Genomic DNA, 12384 nt, shown 5'->3' on the forward strand with positions numbered 1-12384 from the left:
GCTATGTATATTCTTAGGATAAGGATTTACAGAATGTAACATTAGTTAAAATAGGTCAATAACAATCACATGTGATTATGCCAATCGTGTAATGTGATTTTGTAGACTAGTAATGTGATAAACGTACTAATACAAATATGAACTTTCTTTATGATACAACTCAAAGTATACGTCCATACAATTCCAAAAATATAGAGAATGTCCAAATCTGACTTTGCGTGAAGAAGTTATGATAAACCGAACACTATAAATCTCTATAATAAGATTAATTTAAAATAGAATTAAAATTAGCTATTGGAGTCTAAAATAGAGTTGTAGTACTTGTAAATACCTACGCTTGGATATAAAGAACGTCACAAATGGGGTTTGTATGCAAAATTTATGGCCTTCCGAAAATGTCGCTATTAGAAACCCTAAGGCTACGGGATGACTCATGGAAGTTCACGACGTGAACCTATCATGTTCACGACGTGCATGGCCCCAGAACACCCTATAAATATCAAGTTCATCCCTTTCATTCCTTACAACAATTCTTTTCCCTCTCTCTCATGTCCGAAGGCCATTTCCCTTCCCGAGCTTTACTACGATGAGCCTCTGACCGTTTAGATTCTATAGATAACACTACTAGGGTGAGTTTCACGGCCCAACTTTCTAATGTTTTTGGGGAAAATGCATGCTAAATACTACATTTAAATTAATATTATGTCTATATGATAGTATATTTGTATCAACATAGAAAGTTATATTAATCGAGATATAGTTGTTTTGTCACATATATACCTATCTTAAACTTGTTAGCATGTTATTATAGAAGTATACAAATAGATACCCGGAATTATACTCGGGAATTATATATATATATATATATATATATATATATATATATATATATATATATATATATATATATATATATTATGTGATGTAGCTTATGAGTTATATTCGGGAGTTCTATATACTATGTTGTGTGATAGACCCAGAGTTATACTCGGAAGTTATGTATATCATTTGTTAAGTATATTATATGTTATTATTGTGGGTTTTATGTCACGATAAAACCTGAATTTACCTCAAGTTATAGCTGTTATACTGCCTAAATATTATGAAATTAGGAGTAATGTTTAAAAGCATTGTCTAGTAACTTAGGGTTTTAGACACGAATATGCTTTGTTGTTAGAGTTATAGGAAGCTGACAAACTCTACATGAGCTACCTCATTCATCAACTAAGATTGGGAATCTTAGTGGAAATCCTCTGACATGTAACCGTTAATCTCGTGTGAGCGAGGAAGTTGTGTATGGACTTATGTGGGTTAACGCCCCATCTGTGGTTGTTGGCTACAACCAATCGGTTTTACTGTGGACTATAGATCTATGTAGGTTGATGACCCCACCCGTGGTTGCTAGCTACAACCCAACGGTCTGCGGGTGAAGAACTTTCCTATTGATTGTTATGGACCCGACATAGATGAAGCATACGGGGGAAGTATTTACCTTGGTGGAATCCTTTATGGCACCAATGGCTGTTTTATTGAGGCATCAATGGAGGAACCGTTGGTGGGATATCTTGTAATCAGAGGTTTGTATGTCTAGCAGCAGTTACAGACTCATTGTAGCACAACTTTAGAAGCATTATACTTTGTTGATATACAAGTATGAATGTTATGTATAAGTTTCCCAACGACTTATACTCTAAGTACAAGGAACTTGTAGGTATACTACTTGCTCATTAAGTAGACAATTATACCTAGCACACTTACTCGTATAGAATTGAAATAGATTTATACGTAGTGGTTTTACTCGTATAGAATTGAAATAGATTTATACGTAGCGGTCTTAGTTTGTATGGGATTACATTCATTTATTCAAAATATGTGAAACTTATAGGTATATCACTTATTTAATAAGTAAACCATTATACCTAATACATATACTAAATGTTGGAGAGTCAAAATGATACTTTAAAACTAAATTTTTGAACTTAGAAAAATTATTATTTTCATATGGAGTCAAAACTTGTGAACTCACCAACTTTATGTTGACGTATCTTAAAATGCATGTGTTTTCAGGAGGTTGATAACTATGATACAAGGAAATGATGCTACATTGTGTGGTGTTTCCGCCGACGGCCGGGATGTGACACAGAAACAGGCAGAAAGGCTTACTAGGACTTAACCAGAGTATATATTTGGATAAAATATTGAAACGTTTCAATATGGATAATTCCAAGAAAGGGGACTTAACCATGAATCTCTTTGTAAAATTGAGCAAGGCTCAATGCCCTAATATTGATAAGCAAATAGATACCATGATTCGAATTTCGTATGCTTCGGCTATAGGATCGATCTTGTACGTTATGACTTGTACTCGACCTGATGTGGCTTATGATTTAAGCATGGTTAGCACATATTAAGGGAACCGTGGTATAACTCATTGGACTACGATGAAGAACATTCTTAAGTACTTGAAAAAAAAAAGATATGATCATGGTTTTTGGTGGCAAAGAGGAACTTAAAGTGAGTGAATATAGTGTCGTCGGTTTTCAAACAGATCGAGATAATAAATTCTCTCAATCTAGCTACGTTTTCTATTTAATTGTGGAGCGGTAACTTGGAAGATTTCCATGTAGAAAACGATGGCTGATTCTACTTGTGAAACAAAGTACATAGCAGCAAGCGAGGTAACAAAATAGGCCATGTAGTTGAGGGATTTTATTAGAGATCTTGGAGTTTTTCCATCAATCCAAGAATCAATGGAGATTTTCTACAATAATAGGGTGTTGTGGATTTGACTAAAGAATCTAAGGGTTATGGCAAATCTAGGCACATCGAGAGAAAGTACCAGTACATCAAACATAAAGTTAAATAAGGAGCACTCATGGTGAATTGTGTCTCATCTGAAGATAATCTTGTTGAACCTCTCATAAAAGGGTTTAAGCAAGAACAAGCACTTTGAGCATGCTGGGTGCATTAGGCTAAGTGACAATATTAGATTCAAGATTTTAGTAGTTAGTTGATGATTTGAAACAATATAGCAATAATAAATTGTAATTGAATCGTAATCAATTAAATATAGATTTATTAATGTTCAAAGTTTGTGATGTCATTCGTCAATTAATTTATTCTTGTGTTTCACTTTTATGTTTTACTTCTAGAATATTAATTTATTCGAAGTACCACATTCGGTCATACTTTGGGAGTAGGTATTGATTTACTATTGTCATGAATCGTTTTTAGATTGCCCATAGGAATTAGACATAGCATAGGTATTGCTGCAGATTTCATGACTGATTTAAAAATAGGGATTTTGAGTATTGGTTAAACACGTACTTAGAGATTACTTCATGGATTCAATCACAAGTAATTTTAAGACGATAATATCTTATATTCTTAGAAAGGTGATACATATAAGTCCAATTTTATAAATTAGTTATGCATTGGTTTACTTCAATGCATCTCATACCTGGGTGTTATAAATTGTAATTCCATGCATGATTTGGTGAGTGAAATTGATGATTATATATTCAAAGTTTATTTTTTCCTTTTTCCTTAACAGAAAAAGCGACATATTTAGGCCCCTCGGAGATTTGATGTTAACATTGTAGTGTTGGGCCTAGCGAGGACTAAATTATTATGTTCAATTAGTAGTCTAATGCTGTCATCACAAATCTAGAAATTAGGAAATACAATCTTAGACAATAAGATTGATGTAAATCCATGTCTTGTGTCCATACAATATCTTCAAGAACGAAGGGATAGTTAATCACTTATCTTAGGACTAACATCTAATCAGAGTTTGGCAGTGTATTTGGAAAATGTTAGAAATTTGGGGTAATAAAAGGCTTGGAAATTCTGAGAATCGTGTGTACACTTTCAGATTAAAGTATTTGGGTGGTACTCCCAACCTGTAATCGGATAAGACTCTGAAGAGTTTCAAGAACAGAGAATATGAAGTTATGATTTTCGTAATTGTTGTTGTACCAGGAAAATTATGACCAAAATGATTAAATATTTCATTTGTCTGAAAACTATCAAGTCAGTTTTCTTTGTCCAAAAACTAACCAATGTAGTACCTGGTTCCTGGTATGTATTTTAATCTAAGTAATTTTTGGCATTTTAGCTGGGACTCGGCGAGTTGTAAGCCCGACTCGCCGAGTAGAGACGACATTTTGAGCACGTTTAAGTTGGCGACTTGGCGAGTCCATATCCTAGACTCGGCGAGTCCGCCAATCTGGAAGAAACCCTAGATCCACATGAAGTCAGTAATTTCAAGTATCATTATGCTTTTGATGAAGGGATGTTGCGGCGCCAGTTTAATCTCATATTTTGACATCATATTGTAATTGGTTTTGAACATGTAACTTTTTGACAAATGTAAACTTTCAATTATATATATGATGGTTGTATTGCTTTCTTTACTATGTATTCTATTGTTACGCTACCACATGAAGTCATCCGCCCCCGAACGTTTCCGCCGTTCAGGTTTGGGGGTGTGACAAACTCAGTGAGTTATTCATACAACTCAGCGATTCCCAGTTGGAGTGTTCATATGATGAAGGAGAACTCGACGAGTTGTTCATACAATTCGGCGAGTCGGATGTAGATTGACTAAGTGTTTGTATCAAAAAGGAACTCGTCGAGTCTATGCCAAACTCGACGAGTAGTAGCGAGCAGAATTGAGAAATGAGAATAGGGACTCGACGAGTTGGTGGGCCAACTCGACGAGTCAGGTCAACTGTATGTTGACTTTGACCAAGAGGTTGACTTTGACCAGGGGTAAATAGTCATTTTACCCTCAGTATAGTTATCAGTATTTGATTGAGTGTACTTATGGAAATTGTAGCCGAGGTGAAACCGGAGCAGCAGCAGACATATTCCAGAGCAGTTCATTCAGCAGCTAGACTACGAGGTGAGTCTTCCTTCCAATAGGAACGGGTCTACGGCAACAATGTCGGCCCGTTTAGTTAGCAGTAGTTCCGAACCTCGGTCTGATGCAGTAGTTAGATTGCTTGATGTCTTTGTGATTCAAGTATGTTTTGTATTATGTGTTCCGGACTTCGGTCCGATGCAGTATGCAGTATATGTGCCTATGCTAGTTAATATGTTTATGCTATGCCATGTTATGCTCAGTCAGTTTCCGGACTTCTGTCCGATGTAGGGGACAAGGTCCCAGTCAGTTCCGGACTTCGGTCCAATGCAGTTAGTTCCGGACTTCAGTCCGAAGCAGGGGACAAGGTCCCAGTAAGTTCTGGACTTCAGTCCGATGCAGTTTCCAGGCTTCGGTCCGATGTAGAGGGCAAGGCTCTGGTTAGTTCCGGACTTCGGTCCGATGCAGTTTCCGGACTTCGGTGTGATGCAGTGGGCAAGGCCCAGTATGTGTTTATATGTTATTGTAGAGTATGTGGTAGTTTGGGGGATCTCACTAAGCTTTGTGCTTACAGTTTTAGTTTTGGTTTCAGGTAGTTCCGCAAGTAAAGGGAAGAGCTCGGGATGATGGCATCGCACACAACACAGCTTCAGTTTTTATCCTGGGAGTTGATTAGTTTTTCATTGACATGATTTGATACAGTCTTGATACAGTTTTCTTGTGATACTTGTTATGGTTTTGGATACATTGACGTATGGGTTTTATTTTATGGTATTGATCTAATGATTTTAGTAATGATTAAACAAAAAATTTTGGGTCGTATTTTAGGACATTACAACCAAACTGTCAGAACAGTTTATAACATTCATAAACTGTCACTAAAACTGCATTATTAATAAGGGTCAAAATTAAGTCCAAACCGGGTTAATTTACAAAAAAAATTCATATTTCTAATGCATGTTTTATATAGCTCGACCCCAGCCAGGGGCACTACCCCTTGGACCCCGCCAAGGGCTCCCGCCCCTTGGACCCCACTCCCAGGGGCGTTGCCCCGGACTCCCGTTCTTTTAGGGGCTTCGCCCATAAATGACGGTCTACTTTGAATCTTGAATGAACTTAAACAAGTGTTCACTCCACACCTTCCTTAGTTGTTTAATATTCATCAAGATTGATTTTGGTCAATAAGTCAATGCATTACACCTAAATACACATTGATGATACAAAATCACTAACAAACCTCCCCCATTTAAGTGTAATCTTTATTAACTTAAAACAAAACATAACTACAACAAACCGATGCATAAATGAAATGTTGACACGATTGAATTTAACATTAGTATATTATTCAATACAAATATTCGAATATCAGGGTGTCATTAAGGATTGAACCCTTTCTATTCATAGTGAATACATGAAAATAATACACACAATAGTTTATAATCTCATTATTTCTAACTTGACACTATATTTTACTAGCTTGTGTCCCATCCTTCAATAAGCATATCAAAGGCAAGCCCTAACTTCTTGAAGCAGCTAAACTTCATGCTTATATAGGTAGTTCTTTTATTCTTGCACCTGCAAATACAATTTTTCAAAAGAACTATACTAAATACAAATTCAACCTCCTTAACTTATAGTATTAAGCACATACCTTAGGATGATGATAATAATGTGTTCCAATCTTCAAATATCAAGCTTTCCATTTTGAATTCAACATCTAATATTACATTAGATGGGAATTGGGTATCTCAATATAAAAGATTTTAACTGGACTTTAAACCCATCCCTACAGCCGCCTTGTGCACATGATATCTTGCTAACCCTTTGGTTAGATGATCGGCTAAATTTAACTGCGTTCTTACAAACTCCACAGATATCGCACCAGTCAGGATGAGCTCATGAATGATGTTGTAACAACCCAAAATTTCTATCTTGTATAAGAAACCAATTGAATCAAAGTTAGACTCGTTTTACTAGCTTTTAGCACAGTTTGGGGTCTATTTCAGTGTTCTAAACCTAGTACAATTAAGGTAGGAACCTAGAAATGGGATAACATAATGCATATCAAGCAAAATCGGGCCAAGCACTCCAAAACATGGAGTTGTGGCCGCACACTTGAGTGTACGGCGACACACATGTGTGTGTGGCCGCACACCCATCCCAGCCACACACTCCTACTTATATATACCACACTTAGTCATTTTGAACACTTTTTCCACTTCTTCAAAGCTATAACTCGAAATCCTCTCAAGTATCATCCAACTCTTCACTCCAATCTTCAAACAAGTAAGTGATTCATCCCTTAATTTACTATTACATGACCTTAACTAGCCTTCATCCCCACTTAGATCCATGAAAACACGCTTTTTGTGTAGATCTTCAAAAACACCAAGAACACACACTAAGTTTTGGACCCTAATCACCTGTTTCAAGCCTCTATAACGTATAGATACTTGTTATACTTGGTTATATGTTAAGAACACTTACAGGTATGCTTGAAAAACTCGAGTTTATCATCTTCATGAAGGGTGTGCAGCCGCACACCTTCATAGTGGCCGCAAACACACTTTTTAGGTCATAAAATGGCAATAAACTCCATATAAGGCTAGAACATGAAGTGAGAAACCTTCCTAGATGGGTCCTAAGGCCTTAGAATACGTTTTGGCACACTTCATGGGTAGTGTGCGGCCGCACACAGATCCTAGCCGCACACACACAAATATGGTGTATTTTGACCATACACTCCCTTGTACAGCCATACACCCCTTATATACAATCATATATCATTGTAACACTTCAATATAAGTGTTTACTGGCCATTAAGGTGGTCCCAATTCTATAATTAGTTGCTTCAAACACTAATTATATACATACATATGTCATTATATGGTTAATAGGATTCGTTTGTGCTCAAGTCCACAATTGACACTCAACCTCCTAAACCGATCCTACCGTCGCATCACTCACTAACAGGTGAGTTCATACCCCCTTAATTAACCTTTTATATGTTTTAAATGATTTTATGGGGGAAGAATACAAGTTGAATCATACTAGATATTATATCAATCACATTTGATTAATGACTAGTACGCCAATGGATTTACTATGCTTTAAACTGTCTTGTTAACAAAACTGCTTCAAAACGATTTCCAAACACATTTACAAGTTAAACTCTTGATAAAACTTAGTTTTAGTTTCCAATTAATTACTTTCAAAACTCTTTAATCTTATATACTGTCAAATCATGTCCAATACATATATGGTTATATAAGTAAGGTTTGAAGGACTTAGGACTGATAATACGCTCTATCTCCTGTTCCTTGTTTGCTTGTGGACTTAGAGTCGCCTATTGTTTGTCCGGGTGTCGTTTGATCCTTAGTTATATATCATGTGTATATGTATAGACATAAAAACTTCCTGTCTTATTTCAATACAATCAACTATACAAATGATCTTACTAGTAAACTATAATAGATATAGTTTGGCGTTACACTACTTACTGCTTCTAGTACAATGTAACATACAATGAGTCAATACATACTGTAAACAATACACTACACTATACAACTGAACACACTATAATGAGAGTCAGAGAGAACATACACTAATACATATTATCCATACATACTTTATACTACACTAGAGAACTCACTATGATGGGGATCGGGAAAGACATATACTACACTATCACTACAAATAAATTTACATTTAGTGGCAGATAAAAAGTGCCACTAAAAGCCTTTTGGACAATCAGCAGCACAAAAAATAAGTGCCACTAAAAACGCTGCCACTAAAGACCTTTAGTGGCACATTCTGGTTGTGCCGCTACAGCCTTATTAGGTTTTAGTGGCACTTTTTTATTATGCCACTAAAGCACATGTAGGTTTTAGTGGCACAGTTTTTTATGACACTATATAACTTCTAAAATAAATATTATTTTAATAGTTTTAGTGACACTTTTTAACAAAAAAATATATGTTAATAACTTAGGCCTTATTTCATAATATAAAATAATAATAGTTCAATGAAGATAAGAAATGGAAACACAATATTATTACTTAAAATAAAATTTTATTTGTCGAACAAGAGTCGCTCCCTATATCACTTATAATAAGGTTAATATAAATGTACTCAACCGTATTCCATTACATTCTACTGTGTTACAAGACCCATATACTCTATTCCTATACACCCAAGTGTGGTCACCCTATAAAGCCTTCATCATGTCCAAGGCGATATTGAATTTGGTAGACACCATGTTATTCAACCTAGATTGTGCGATTTTTTCCATTTCTCTGTGTGAAGCTACAAGAAAGAGAATAAAAGAAAGTCAGAATTGTAAAAACATGGAATTTTACCAATACTAAAAAAATAGATTTTTAGTATGAAAAATAGATTTCAAGCTATAAAACAACCAGACTTCTGGCAAAAATAAAATACAGATATTTAGTAAAAACATAATTTCAGTAAAAAAAAGATAAAAACTTACCAATTCTAGGGCTAATATTGGAATTGAAGATGATAATGATGGAAGTGGTTGTCTTGATGCAGAAGTAGCTCTAGCAAAAGTTGTGGGTTGGAATGATCTTTTTGCAACATGTTGAGCCACTAGAGAACGAATGTAGTTTGGTAATTTCTAAAGTGCACCTGAAGCAAAACTTGCAACATGCAAAGGTGATACATTTAAAGTAGTAGATGAACCACCAGCTTTTCTTCTTTTTGGGCTAATATCACATTCCATGATTATATTTAAACAAAATCAATCACTTTGTAGTAAGGTCTCCTCACTTGGTTTATATCTGCAACAAATACAATCAAACAAAATTACAATTTAAGTAAAGAAGTTTAGAAACACAAATGGCATCCTATGATGAATGTAATGATTCTTAACATACATAAATAAGTTGTTATAAGAAAGGACAGCTACTACCATAGGGATTTTACAAATGAGAACGTGAATCAAGGGGTAAAATCTAACTAGTGTGACTGACATTTGATAACCATGATTGTTAAACATATCAAGTTCAGTCAACTAAAATCATTATTAGAAAAATACAAACTATAAATTTATATTAATGTTAACCATCACATTATGAAGCTACAAACCATGGTTACAGATTTATTTGTGTTTATTTATTTATAATGATAATTGGAGTAAAGACAAACAAAAAAAAGCCAATGCACCTATCAAGAAAAAAAAACATTTCGTTGCTAGAGTCTAACACTAGAATACAAATTAACTGGGATTTTAGAAGCTCGATCATGCCTCTCATCTTGGAATTCCAATTATACATCTCAGAAAATTATATGCATCCTCCAATATCCAGAATCTCCCTTGTCCTCCTTAGTTCTCGGTACTAGGATGTAGGTTCCATAAATAAAAAGCAATGATGTTTTCAAGTAGCATTGATGATGAATTGAGTCGTGAAGAACAAAGAACACCATAAATCGCCTGAAGCTCTGACTTAATCAAGAATCAGGGTTTGTTATGGTTTCTTATTGACTCCTCGTGAATACGAGTCGAAGAACGATATGAGACATATATTTTTATGCCTGATTTCTAAAAAGGAAAAAAGGATTTCGTACCTGAGTCAGAGATATGTGGTCAGAGTGTTTAACAAGCAGTATCAGGGGCAACGACGACGAGGTTGCAAACATATTCATGAGCGATTTGGAGTCTGGAGTCTAGTTTATGTTATTGGAGATGAAAATAAGGGTTTACGAAATCTGTGGGAGACAATGGGACTTAGAGTGGGACGTAACCATAAGGGTAAGGGCAATTGGGGATTTCAAAAGCTAAAGAATGGGGAAATTTTTTAATAGGAGGGAATTAAAGTGTAGGAGGGGTTTTGTAATTTTTGTGGAAAAACATTTTCCCGCTGCAAGAAAATAGAAGGGATTTTCAATCTTCTGAGGAAACCTACAGTGGCACAAAGAAAAATGTCATTAAAAGTATGTTATAGTGGCACAAATGCAAAGTTCCATTAAAACTTTGTGCCACTAAATGTAATTTTATTTGTAGTGTATTACATACACTATATACACACTATGCAATAAAGGTGAGGCACTACTTCAGGGCATGGCATCTCTGTCGTGACTCGATATTTATCCAGAATCTCGAGGAGGGAGAACGTGAATTTGTCTATAGATCTATACTGGGTTGACAATCCTACACCTTACTGCTAGCTACAGTGGGTTTTGCAGATCTGCGGGTGACAAATGTCATTACTGTTCGACGTATTACAGTGTCGTGATTTCTGCTAGTCAATTAGTACGGTTACAACTATATCACATTATACCTTAATTAAAAATTAGATTAAGGTAGTTAGTACAATAATAATTAGAATATTATTACACTACAGTACTTCATTATTTTCCCTTTACATCTACTTTGTGATCTCCTCACATAAAGAGTAATGTAAAAACTGTATTTTCTAATAATAGTCACATTTGGGAAAGGTATGCACTCCTACAATGAACAAACATACATTACACTTGATGCCTTGGTAAAAGGTTTCTTTTAATGGAAAACATAGGGTTTTCTAGGAAATACAAACAAACACTACAAACATTTTACACACTATTACACTCGAATACCTACAATGCACTATTACACTCGAATACTTACAAACATTTTTCATACAAAACATGACACTAAATACTTATGGACTCACCAGCTTTAATGCTGATAAACTCTTTCAAAATAACTTGTATTCTCAGGACATCAGCAGATAGGTACCGATGCCAGCTTTTGAGAAGATGGAGCATTTACAAGACTCGTCTTTTATTTTGATTCATATTTTTGGTGTCTATAACTGTACAGAACACACTTGTATTAAAATACATTATTAATGCAATGGATGATGTTGTTTGCTTGTTTACTATATTTATGTGTTGTGATACTATACATGATTTTCTCCGCCCCATAACATTTCCGCCGTTCTTGGTTTTGGGGTGTGATAGATTGGTATCAGAGCATCGTTTATAGTGAATTGAGTATATCAACCCATAAAAGATATACTAACTATAAACACAATGGGATTAAAATACTCTGACCAAGAGTTTATACTTTTAAATAATAAAATATTTAACAAAGTATACATACCTACATTCATACTAAAATCAGTGTTACCAGGGCAGAACAAAAATATTACGATTATTGAATATCTCAAGTAGGCTTGGGGATGTATGGTCAGTTCTGGGAGTGGCATAGCCTGATCAACTATGCTGGTCCGAGAAGTGATTAGCATATGCCCAGGAATGGTTTTGATATGGAAACAAGTCTAAAAACTTACCAACACTACAACAATGAAAACATTAGAACAGAACATAAACCTAAAATACTATAGGAGTATTTTGTGTTACTATAATTACTTGTTTGAGAACTAAAAAGGTCTTTATTGATAGGTCAATAGTTGTTGGGTGGATACGCTGAGGTTATGTGTATCTAGGATATTATAGACTCAGAATCTATGATCTTTGCTTTACTCCCTGTTCCTTGTTTAGTTGTGGGTTTAGAG

General features: G+C 35.1%; 1 long non-coding RNA gene across 1 annotated transcript; it reads right to left on the reverse strand.

The window, feature by feature from the left end:
• Nucleotides 1-8947: 8947 nt before the first annotated feature.
• LOC145100367 (uncharacterized) lies at nt 8948-10711 on the reverse strand. Its single transcript, XR_013704999.1, has 3 exons — nt 10451-10711; nt 9354-9663; nt 8948-9169 (listed from the first exon to the last, which is right to left on the reverse strand). It is a non-coding gene; the product is annotated as an uncharacterized LOC145100367 (long non-coding RNA).
• Between the last annotated feature and the right edge of the window lie 1673 nt (nt 10712-12384).

The sequence above is a fragment of the Lactuca serriola genome, chromosome 4 (assembly GCF_051521515.1).
Source record: "Lactuca serriola cultivar US96UC23 chromosome 4, Lser_US96UC23_V15, whole genome shotgun sequence".
Taxonomy (NCBI): domain Eukaryota; kingdom Viridiplantae; phylum Streptophyta; class Magnoliopsida; order Asterales; family Asteraceae; genus Lactuca; species Lactuca serriola.